The following is a 12,611-nucleotide window of genomic DNA, read 5'->3' on the forward strand; positions in this document are numbered from 1 at the left end:
GAGCAAACAAAAGCTAGCTTTGCTCTGTTATCTGCTTAAAAGCAAGCTCGGTGGCAGGAGAGGAATTAAGAATCAGACAAGTCCATGAACTCTCCAGTGGAAGGCAGAACTGACCTACAAATGCAGTCTGAACTAACTGTACACAGTTGCACTAATTAGAAAAGCTAGTCTGTGTAACACTGAACCTTACTGACAAGGTTCATCATCATACTCTTCCCCTACTTCTGTATAAACCCATCTCCGTCCCTAGATCTACAATGTAAATTAGCACACAGATGAACTTTAAAATATGTGTATAAGCATTCAAGCACTTCAGAAATAATCACCATCATGTAGACTAGAACATATAAATATCCCCCCACAGAAAGGAAGTGACACAACTACATTACGTCAGCTTTCTCCTCAATTCATAAATGCAAAACCACAAACAAAACAAGAATTTAAACAGCCTTTTTCTAGAAACCTTACAGTGAATGACTGAAGGGTAAGTTGTTTAACTTTCAACAGCTACTGGGAAGGAAAAAGCATAATCATAGTCAATTTTATCTTGCAACCAGATCAAATAACATTTCAAGTGCCGCCTGCCAAGCGTCAGGACCTTCCAGAGTACAATGAACCATCAAAGTGCCCGGAACTGAAAAACCACCTTTCACTGGTTGCAGAGATCTTTACAAAATAGTTTGAACACTACCAAATTGCAGAGTTGGAAAAACAAAAACAAAAAAACAAATACAATCTTCTAACTGCTGCTCTTACTCTATTATTGTGAAGTCACTGGAAAGCCTCTAAAATGTCTGCCTTGTGTTATTTTACTAGGCAGTGCAAATATTTTGAAAGGAATTCCAAGAGTCCATATCTAACACATGCATAAAAATGTAGTCAGCCGTGCATCTGGAAATAATTGCCCACAGATCAATGGGTTTTCGTGGGATATTGTTCCCGTCTGTAACACTTCAAATCATGTAGACTTTAAATGTGAAGTCCCTAGCAAAAAAAGAAAGAAACTCAATAAAACAATTTTGGCATAGCATTTTAAGAACTTTGTCAGCTATGTTCTCAACTTTTACTTACACTGAATTTCAAAAGAAAAATTAATCTTCCTGTTGACCCCTGTGTTCATTCACTTTTTTAAAAATTTCCATATGGTTGAGAGGAGGCTTCTTGCCAAACAATGCCCCAGGAGAGAGGCTGCACATGTGATCCAGGGAAGCCTAAAGGCTAAGAGTTAGCAAAGTAACCTATTACACCACTTTCTTTCCCAGCAAACAGAAAGTGGTCAAGCAAGTCTCCCTAGGATTCAGAGTACAAGATCTGAGTAAACAAGGGTAAAAGGGCCCTGGACAATAACTGTAAAAAAATCTTTTAATGATAATGACTCAAACTTAGAGCAATCTTCTTCAAAATAACCTTTACATTTTAACTTCTCTGGCAAAACAGTAGGTTTGTTGTACAAGAAGTAAAATTATACTTGTCTCTTAAGTAGCCCAAAATTACCTTATAACAAGACATCAAACTAATTTCACTTTTAAAATTTAAATTTACTCCACAGTAAGCAATAAAATTTCTAATCAGTTATGTTGGGCTCATATATTGCTTGCTTATTTTCAGTAACTATTCCTTTGAGGAAAATATACATACAAGTTCACATTCCTTAACTGATTTATTAAATTGTAATTTGTAGGTTTTTGGCAATTAAAAAACTAGTAAGTTGAAAAGAAATGCAAACACCAATTCTTGAAAAGCCATCAATATACTTAATAATCAAATTGTTCATCTTTACAGGGTCAGTTATAATACTCTTGTACACCCACCTCCAAGAAACCCTATGCCTACTTGTCCAACTTCCTGGCCCAGGTCCCTCTTCCTCCTCTCAGGGCACCAAATAGGTGCTGGCCACTTGTCTGAGGCTGGCCGATGGGTGGCAGAGACTAAGCCCTGGAGCCTTGTCCTCCTCCTTCACCACCTTCTCAAGTGCAGAGCCCCTAGAGAATCAGGCACGCACGCACAGACAAGACTGACCAGGGCTTGGGGAGTGAAATGCACTTGCTAAACAAAAGGAGACCTGGATGGCCACTGGGCAAAGCAGTGTGGAGTGCATGTCCCCAAGGCTCTGAGGCTGGGGAGGGGGTAGGGGGAGGCCCGCACTAGTGGCTGGGGATGCAGCAGCAGTTTCTGGCAGGTACTTGTGCTCCTTCACCCCAGGCCCCAGCCAACACTGCCACATGCCTGTGACCAGAGAGAAAGAGAGCAGCCTTCCCCTGGCTGCAAAGGCAGTCAGCAAAACCTGGGCTGGAGCAGCCTGCTCCGGATGTGTATGTGTGTCTGTAAGGAGGGAGGGAGAGGGGGGAGAGAGAGACAGAGACTGAGACTCTTTCTTATCCCTGCCCCCCCCCCTTCATTTTATCTCCTTCTTAGCTTAGCCATCTTCTCCTCTTCCCAGTCCTCCCTCCCCTCCCATCAGCCTGAACAGGGCAGGCTGCATGATTGATAGCAGCTCTTAATAGCCTGGTCAGCTAGAAAATGCATCTGCAAGCAAGCTATTAAAGAGGCAGCACAGCCCTGTGAGTGATCAGCGGTTTACACATCCTAGAGCTGCCTCTGCTTCTGCCAGGAATATTAATGCCAACTACCTCTGACGTCTAACACATGCAGATGAAATAACCAACAATCACAGACACACTGAACATTATTTTCAAAGACAGAAAGGAGAAAGAAGTATTTGGTCTCCAACAGTATTTCTTACCCAAATTTTTCTTAGTTTAACAATTCTAAGTCATTTGTTTAAAAGTCTTCTCTCCAAGCAAGCCTTTTTTCCACAAGAAAATAAAGATCCATCTACTAGTCAAGGAACAGCTTAAATTGGATTTGATTGAAATTTGAAATACATCAAATAAGGAAACAAAATAAATACACATTCCTTGCTAATGTGGCTTTAATGAACATATAATCCAAGCACCAGACTCCATACCCCTCATTAATTCCATTGTTATGGCATCTAGACAAAATAACCAACTGTTAATTTTAAATTAGTGCCTTTCTCTAATTCAAATAAACACATATAAACTTGTGAAATTTTACCAAATCTACATCTATATAGTAAAATGACATTTACACATCTATTTCTAAAAGTAACAAAACAAAGGATCATTTTGTCCTACAAATAATTTTTTAAAAAACATTCCTATAGAATATTCATTCAAATTATTTAAGGCCACTTAATACTTTGAATTATACCCTTTTTCTTGTTGGAAAAGTATCAGCCAAAGGGGTGTGTGTTCACACACACACACAGGTGTACATGTGTACACAGCGAGGCTCTCAAACATGAGGTCACAAATTCAATCCCCAGCATTGCATTTCCACAACAATACTACAGTTCCATCTCTTCTCTTTTAGCAACTAAAAAGTATTTTATTTATTATATATGTGTGTATATATGTGTGTGTATATATAAATATATATATATATATATATATATATATTTAAATACACCAGAGCACTGTTCACCTCTGGCTCATGGAGGTGCAGGAGACTGAACCTGGGACTTTGGAGCCCCAGGCATGAGTATGTTTGCATAACCATTATGCTATCTACCCTTTGCCAAAATATTTTTCAAGAGTAAACTTTAAACTGTTATTTACTTATGTGAAGATAGTGATAAACTCCATATCTATCTCTATATCTCTATCTAGAGAGAAAGAGACAGAGACAGACCACAGGACTAAAGCTTCCTTCAGAGGAATGGGGGCAAGACTTGAAGCTGGGTTGTGCACATGACAAAGAAGCTAGGCCAAGTTGCCAATTCTATACTAAAAATTTAATTTTAATGTTATACATTTTACCTTCCATGAACAAGTCACAGAACTCTTAGATAACCTTCTGTGTGTTACTTGTAAATGTGCTGGCTGCCTCACAGTTCAATAGAGCTGCTGAACTTTCGGTACCCTCTTAGCAGTAAGCAAAGATTTAGGTTAAATGGTTTGCCCAAAATCTCTCAAAAAAACAAACAAACAAACAAAAAAAGTTGGAGGAATCAGAGTATAAGTCAAAGATTCTGCTTTCTAGGTTCAGTTCGTCAAAATGACATGCTCGTTTGCTATTTAATTATCATTCAGCTGATAGCTTAAAAAAATCAAGTTATTTTATAGAAAGATCTATTTAAACTACCCACAGTCATTCGACTTCCGGAGGCGGAGCTACGAGCAGCAGATCACTTTCTCTCCTATCCTCTCCTCTCCCGGATCAACTAGGAATACCAAAGGAGACCACCCGGACCGAAACAAGACAGGACTAGAATGACCACAGAAACCTAGTAAGTTTCACCCGTGAGTACAAACACGCGTGGCTGGTGACAGAGAGGAGAGAGGGGCCTAAGGAGAGATTAAGTGACTGCTAACAGTTCGACAGTTTGTCAGTGGAGACACCACCTCCAGTCTGCTCCACCAACAAGGGGATAGCTGAAGGGAGGAAAGGACTCCCCAGAGACTCACCAAGTACAACTCTGAGTCTCCAGTGCTACTACCCTCAGAATCTGGAGCAGCAACAGGGAGGGACACCAGGGCACAGAGATCTAACCGGGAAACTCAGGAGAAGACCTATACCTCGGTGGCATAGCTGAAGGGCTGTGAAAGTCTCTTTGCATAACCACTGGATTATCTCTGCCACACCCTGCTTTATCTCTTGGTCAGGAGTCATTGATTAAGCCAAGAAGCCTATTGATAGTTTAAAAGCCCTCAGGCTACCATAGCCTACAAGGGAAAAAAAAAAGGCTTTTACACCACTGAACTTCAACTCAGGGATTGAAAAACCTCTTAACTTATATAAAATGGTTAAAACAACAAGAAAAAATAATGGAGACTCGAACCAGGACAAGAGTCCAGCTAAAAGTCCTCCAGAGGGCGAAGCACAAAACAACGAGTTCAACATCCAAACATTAGCTAAGGAAATAATAACAGGAGTGAGTAAAGAATTTGAAAAAATTGTAATCAGAACTGCAGGAACAACAAATGAGAATATGGAAGAAAATTCTAATAATCTCATGGTTATTAGAGCTGAAAGCTGAAATTGCTGAGCTAAGAAGGCAACTAGCTGAACAAGCTAAAACAGTATCAGAGCAGGGCAACAAAATAGATGAACTCCAGAAAACAGTAGAGGGCAGAGAGAATAGAATCAATGAGGCTGAAGACAGAATTAGCAAGATTGAAGATGAATTAGAGACAACTAAAGAAGAAGTAAGAGATCTCAAAAAGAGATTAAGAGATGCTGAAAACAACAACTGAGTCCTATGGGATGACTTCAAAAGAAACAATATACGCATTATTGGCTTACCAGAGGAAGAAAGAGAAGGGGAGGAAGAAAGCATTCTCCAGGCCATAATAGCTGAAAATTTCTCTAGTCTAGACAACATCAAAGACATAAAGATTCAAGAAGCCCAGAGGGTCCCAAACAGAATTAACCCAGACCTAAAGACACCAAGACATGTCATACTTAGATTGGAAAGGAATAAGGATAAAGAAAGGATCCTCAAGGCTGCAAGAGAAAAATAAAGAGTCACCTACAAAGGAAAACCCATAAGATTAGCAGCAGACTTCTCCATACAAACACTACAAGCCAGAAGAGAATGGCAAGATATCTATCGAGTGCTCAATGAGAAAGGCTTTCAGCCAAGAATACTATATCCTGCTAGATTGTCATTCAGACTAGATGGAAGCATCAAAACCTTCTCAGACAAGCAACAGTTGAAGGAAGCAACCATCACCAAGCCTGCCTTGAAAGAAGTTCTGAAAGGTTTCCTATAAACAACCAGACCACCACAAATAGAACATATATCAAAACACTCTAAAACTCTACAAGAATGGCGTTAAAATATCTTCAATCTTTGATATCAATAAATGTCAATGGCCTGAATTCACCTATTAAAAGACACAGAGTAGGAAGATGGATCAGAAAACACAACCCAACAATATGTTGTGTACAGGAAACTCACCTAACGCAACAAGACAAACACAGACTTAAAGTGAAAGGATGGAAAACTATCATTCAAGCCAATGGCCCACAAAAAAGGGCAGGAACAGCTATTCTCATATCTGACATGATAGACTTTAAAATACATAAGATTAAAAAAGATAGGAATGGACACTACTTAATGCTCAGAGGATCAGTCAATCAAGAGGACTTAACAATTATTAATATCTATGCACCCAATGAGAAGCCATCTAAATACATCAAACTTCTACTGAAAGAGCTACAGCAATATATTAACAGTAACAAAATCATAGTAGGGGACTTCAACACCCCACTATCTCAACTTGACAGATCATCCAGGAAGAAAATCAGTAAAGACATAAGGGAGCTAAATGAAGAGATAGATAAACTAGAAGTATTGGACATTTTCAGAGTCATTCATCCCAAGAAACTGGAATACACATTTTACTCAAATCCACATGGGTCATTCTCAAGGATAGACCATATGTTAGGCCACAAAGACAGCATCAGCCTATTCAAGAGCATTGAAATCATCCCAAGCATCTTCTCAGACCACAGTGGAATTAAACTAACACTTAACAATCAACAAAAGATTAGTAACAGTGCCAAAATGTGGAAGCTCAACAGTACACTTCTTAACAACTTCTGGGTCAAAGAGGAAATGAAGGAAGAAATCAAAATGTTTCGAGAGTTCAATGAAAATGAAGACAGAAGCTATCAAAATATTTGGGACACAGCTAAAGCAGTCCTAAGAGGGAAGTTCATAGCTATACAAGCACACATTAGGAAACAAGAAAAGGCACAAATAAACAGCCTGATTGCACATCTTAAAGACCTAGAAGAAGAACAACAAAGGAACCCTAAAGCAACCAGAAGGACAGAAATTACTAAAGTTAGGGCAGAAATAAATAACATTGAGAATAGGAAAACCATACAAAAGATCAATGAAAGTAAATGTTGGTTCTTCGAAAGAGTAAACAAAATCGACAAACCTTTAGCCAGACTCACAAAACAAAAAGGGGAGAAGACCCAAATAAATCGGATAGTAAATGAAAGAGGAGATATCACAACAGACACTGCAGAAATTCAACATATCATGCGAGGCTTCTATGAACAACTATATGCCACCAAGTTAGAGAACCTGGAAGAAATGAATGATTTCCTAGATACCTACCAACTTCCAAAACTAAGTAAAGAGGAAGTGGATAACATGAACAGGCCCATCACAGCTAATGAAATTGAAACAGTTATCAAAAATCTTCCCAAAAATAAAAGTCCTGGACCAGATGGTTTTACAAATGAATTCTACAAAACTTTCAAAGAAGAACTAATACCTCTACTTTTAAAAGTCTTCCAGAAGATTGAAGACTCTGGAATACTCCCTGCCAGCTTCTATGAAGCCAACATCACCCTGATACCAAAAGCAGACAGGGACACAACCAAAAAAGAAAACTACAGACCAATATCTCTGATGAACATAGATGCGAAAATATTGAACAAAATTCTAGCCAACCGGATACAGCAGTATATCAAAAAGATTGTTCATCATGACCAAGTGGGGTTTATCCCAGGCATGCAAGGTTGGTTTAATATACGTAAATCAATCAATGTGATCCACCACATCAACAAAAGCAAGACCAAAAACCACATGGTCATATCAATAGATGCAGAGAAAGCCTTTGACAAAATACAACATCCCTTTCTGATCAAAACACTACAAAAAATAGGAATAGATGGAAAATTCCTGAAGATAGTGGAGTCTATATATAGCAAACCTACAGCCAACATCATACTCAATGGTGAAAAACTGGAAGCATTTCCCCTCAGATCAGGTACTAGACAGGGCTGCCCACTATCACCATTACTATTCAACATAGTGTTGGAAGTTCTTGCCATAGCAATCAGGCAGGAGCAAGGGATTCAAGGCATACATATTGGAAGAGAAGAAGTCAAACTCTCCTTATTTGCAGATGACATGATAGTATACATGGAAAAACCTAAGGAATCTAGCAAGAAGCTTTTGGAAATCATCAGGCAATACAGTAATGTGTCAGGCTATAAAATTAACATTCAAAAGTCAGTGGCATTCCTCTATGCAAACACTAAGTTAGAAGAAATTGAAATCCAGAAATCAGTTCCTTTTTCTATAGCAACAAAAACAATAAAATATCTAGGAATAAACTTAACCAAAGAAGTGAAAGACTTGTATACTGAAAATTATGAGTCACTACTCAAAGAAATTGAAAAAGACACAAAGAAGTGGAAAGATATTCCATGCTCATGGGTTGGAAGAATTAACATAATCAAAATGAATATATTACCCAGAGCCATCTACAAATTTAATGCTATCCCCATCAAGATCCCAAGCACATTTTTTAGGAGAATAGAACAAATGCTACAAATGTTTATCTGGAACCAGAAAAGACCTAGAATTGCCAAAACAATCTTGAGATAAAAGAACAGAACCGGAGGCATCACACTGCCAGATCTCAAACTATATTATAGGGCCATTGTCATCAAAACTGCTTGGTACTGGAACATGAACAGACACACTGACCAGTGGAATAGAATTGAGAGCCCAGAAATGAGGCCCCACACCTATGGACATCTAATCTTTGACAAAGGGGCCCAGACTATTACATGGGGAAAGCAGAGTCTCTTCAACAAATGGTGTTGGAAACAATGGGTTGAAACATGCAGAAGAATGAAGCTGAATCACTGTATTTCACCAAATACAAAAGTAAATTCCAAGTGGATCAAGGACTTGGATGTTAGACCAGAAACTATCAGATACTTAGAGGAAAATATTGGAAGAACTTTTTTCCACATAAATTTTAAAGACATTTTCAATGAAACGAATCCAATTACAAGGAAGACTAAGGCAAGTATAAACCTATGGGACTACATCAAATTAAAAAGCTTCTTCACAGCAAAAGAAACCACTACCCAAATCAAGAGACCCCTCACAGAATGGGAGAAGATCTTTACATGCCATACATCAGATAAGAGTTTAATAACCAACATATATAAAGAGCTTACCAGACTCAACAACAAGACAACAAATAACCCCATTCAAAAATGGGGGGAGGAATTGGACAGAATATTCACCACAGAAGAGATCCAAAAGGCCGAGAAACACATGAAAAAATGCTCCAAGTCTCTGATTGTCAGAGAAATGCAAATCAAGACAACAATGAGATATAACTTCACTCCTGTGAGAATGTCACACATCAGAAAAGGTAACAGCAGCAAATGCTGGAGAGGATGTGGGGTCAAAGGAACCCTCCTGCACTGCTGGTGGGAATGTCAATTGGTCCAACCTCTGTGGAGAACAGTCTGGAGAACTCTCAGAAGACTAGAAATGGACCTACCCTATGACCCTGCAATTCCCCTCCTGGGGATATATCCTAAGGAACCCAACACATCCATCCAAAAAGATCTGTGTACACATATGTTCTTGGCAGCACAATTTGTAATAGCCAAAACCTGGAAGCAAACCAGGTGTCCAACAACAGATGAGTGGCTGAGCAAGTTGTGGTATATATACACAATGGAATACTACTCAGCTGTAAAAAATGGTGACTTCGACCCGAATTGCCCCTGCAGCTACAGACAGACTATGACCCACATAGTCAACGACTGCCACCTCTCCAGATTCAAAGGAGGTCTCGAAACTTTACATCAGGCTCAACCTGACGCTGTTAACTGGCTACGGAAGAAGGGCAAACACTAGAAGAAGTATTGAGGTTCTCACCCCCCGCCCCAGGATCTTTCTATAGACAGTATGGGTAAGCACATGTAGAGTATTATTGATTGTGTATCAATGAAGCAATCTATTGCTCCCTCAAATTTTTACTTTAAAATACATTCAGTCCTGTACTTTGGACCTCATCTCTTTTTTGTGGCTCATCTCTTTTCTGAGGAGTAAACCCTCTCATTCTATGAGAATAAGTTTGTGGGGGGCAAGTGATGGTGCACCGGGTTAAGTGCTCACATTACAGTGCTCAAAGACCCAGGTTCAAGTACCTGATCCCACCTGCAGGGCTGCAGGTGTCTCTCTGTCTCTTCCTTTCTATCTCCCCTTACCACTCAATTTCTGTCTCTATCCAATAATATTTAAAAAAAAAGAATTTAAAAGAGAATAACTCTGCTTATTAACACTGCAATAAAAGTCTTTGCTTCGATCTTTTGTGTGTAAATCTTCAACTATTTGCTAATTGTCACAAGGACTGAATTAGCTGCAGGTTCCCAAGTCATTCCAGATGATAACATATCCATTTTCAAATTTCTAAATTTCCTTTTTTTCCTTTTATTTTTCCCCCCTCCGGGGTTATTGCTGGGGCTTATGAATCCACAGTTCCTGGAGACCATTTTTCCCATTTTGTTGCCCTTGTTGTTGTTGTTATTGTTGCCATTGCTGATGTTGGATAGGACAGAAAGAAATGGAGAGAGGAGGGGAAGACAGAGAGGGGAAGAGAAGATAGACACCTGGAGATCTGCTTCACCACCCTTGAAGCGACACCCCCTGCAGGTGGGGAGCCGGGGGCTCTAACTGGAATCCTTACAACCGTCTAAATTTCTATCCAGACACTTGGCAAAGTCTGAAAACATTTTTCTACCCAGACCATTTCTTAAAGTTCTGCTTTATAGTCAGTTAGTCAGAGTATCTGAGTTGAGTAGTTGGAAAGAACCAAACTACTCTACTCTGAATTTATACTGTCCCTAGTCTCCCAGGAATCCCAAATGTTTTAAGAATACTTTATGACACTTGAATTCTTCTGTCCTATCTTTACATCCACTGCTAATACGCCACACCCAGTGCCTACATTTCAATCACACCAATCCAGATTTCAACCACTGACCATCACTGCTTCTGCCCACCTTCATGCCACTCTTCACCTCATACAAAGTTTAAAGTATATTCCTCCTTCAGATCTCAATTCAAACACCAGTTTTTCAGAGAAGTTTCCTCTGAAATCCTATTTTAGGTCAAGTTCCTCTCTGACATACTTCTCAGGGAACTAGGCTCCATTTGCTGAAACACTTACCTCAGCTTATAATTCACTGGTATAATTTAATGATTAATGTTCATAGTCCTTCTAGTCAGTAGGTTCTATTATAGAAAGCTGCGTTGTTTGCTCATCATCAAATACCAGGTGTCAGGCATATAGATCTGTGAATAAGTGAACTGATGGGGACCATTCACTTTCTATATTCTCTATACATTTTGGCATAAAGAAACCTCTCTCAAATAAATACAACCTATACAAGTGAAAAATATTTGTTTTATTAACCTTAACGTTCTGATAAAAGGAAGCTTTTATACCTGGTTTTATTGACAATTAATTGTGCCGGGACAACTCAAAGAAACAGAAGTCCTATTTTGTGTTATCTGTTTACTTTTTGCAAGCAGCATTTATTTTTGAGTTAATGAAGTTGAGAAGCCCTCTCTAATTTACAATCCAAGTTATTCCTACATACCTGACATTTAAAGAAGAGGCAAATAGCAGCAGGTAACCTGAATAGATTACTAAGCATTATATACATGGATAGAGAAATATAAAAAGAATCTAAATTTTTGAAAGCACACCTATACTAGTTTGTTTTCAACACTCTATGAAAGGAAAGCAACCAAATTTTCCTGCAAACAGAGGAAGTTAGGAAATCCTTATTATTTTTTTTCACACTGAATGTTCCCCCTTATTTTCATTTTTTTCCTCTATTAAAAAAAAAAAAAAGAAAAGAAAAAGAAACTTCAATTTCCCTGACATGGAACTCTTCTTAAGAGTTCATTCTGCAACAAGGACAACAAAAGGGAAAATAAATAAAATAAAATAAATTAAAAGAGTTCATTCTGGAGTAGGGCACCAAAGTAAAAATCTCTAGGTGGAGGGTGAGAGTAGATCTTCAGCTACACTTGGGAGAGGCATGGGACACAGACTTTTGGTAGTGGGAATGGTGTTAATATACACACCTATTAACTTACAGTCTCACAAATTACTATTCATTTTATAAGACAGGTGAAAAATGGATTGAATGTCTCAAACTTTTTGTTGGATAGACCATAGCTCTGAGTACATGTTTCTTCAATCTAAGCACTTTTAAGTCTTTAGACTTCAAATTAATAATCAGATTGAACTTTTACATTGGGCAAATTATATTTTACATTGGGCTCAAAATATATTTTTTGCCTCCAGGGTTATTCCTGGGGCTCGATGCCTGCACTACAAATTCACTGCTCCTGGAGGCTATTTTTCCCATTTTGTTGCTCTTGTTGTTGTGCTTGCTGCAGTTATTATTGTTGTCATAGCTGTTGTTGTTGGATAGAACAGATAGAAATGGAGACAGGAGGGAAGACAGAGAGGAGGGGAGAAATATAGACAACTGTAGACCTGCTTCACCACCTGCTAAGTGACCCCCAGCAGGTGGGGAGCTGGGGGCTTGAACCAGGATCCTTACACTGGCCCTTGCGCCTTGTGCCACATGCGCTTAACCCACTGTGCTTCCACCCAAATCCCAATATATTTCTAATAATGACTTGGCTCTTTGAAATATTAAATCTCCCAAAAGCTTAGACCAGAGAAAACAAAAGCAAGTGGTGGTGTTCCTTTATAAGATACAGCTAT

The 12,611-nt window shown here is 38.9% G+C and overlaps 1 protein-coding gene across 7 annotated transcripts in view; it reads right to left on the bottom strand.

The window, feature by feature from the left end:
* Positions 1–12,611, bottom strand: part of RERE (arginine-glutamic acid dipeptide repeats) — a 523,083-nt gene that overhangs the window by 386,880 nt on the left and 123,592 nt on the right. Inside the window, exon 1 of one of the 7 annotated variants that reach the window (XM_060201412.1) lies at positions 1,834–2,184. The exons of 5 other annotated variants lie outside the window; for them this stretch is intronic. The gene's annotated coding sequence lies outside the window, so the exon portion shown is untranslated. Of the gene's footprint in view, positions 1–1,811; positions 2,185–12,611 lie in introns of those variants that run through there. One more of the 7 variants, XM_060201411.1, reaches the window with a different exon arrangement.

The sequence above is a fragment of the Erinaceus europaeus genome, chromosome 11 (genome assembly GCF_950295315.1).
Source record: "Erinaceus europaeus chromosome 11, mEriEur2.1, whole genome shotgun sequence".
Lineage (NCBI taxonomy): Eukaryota > Metazoa > Chordata > Mammalia > Eulipotyphla > Erinaceidae > Erinaceus > Erinaceus europaeus.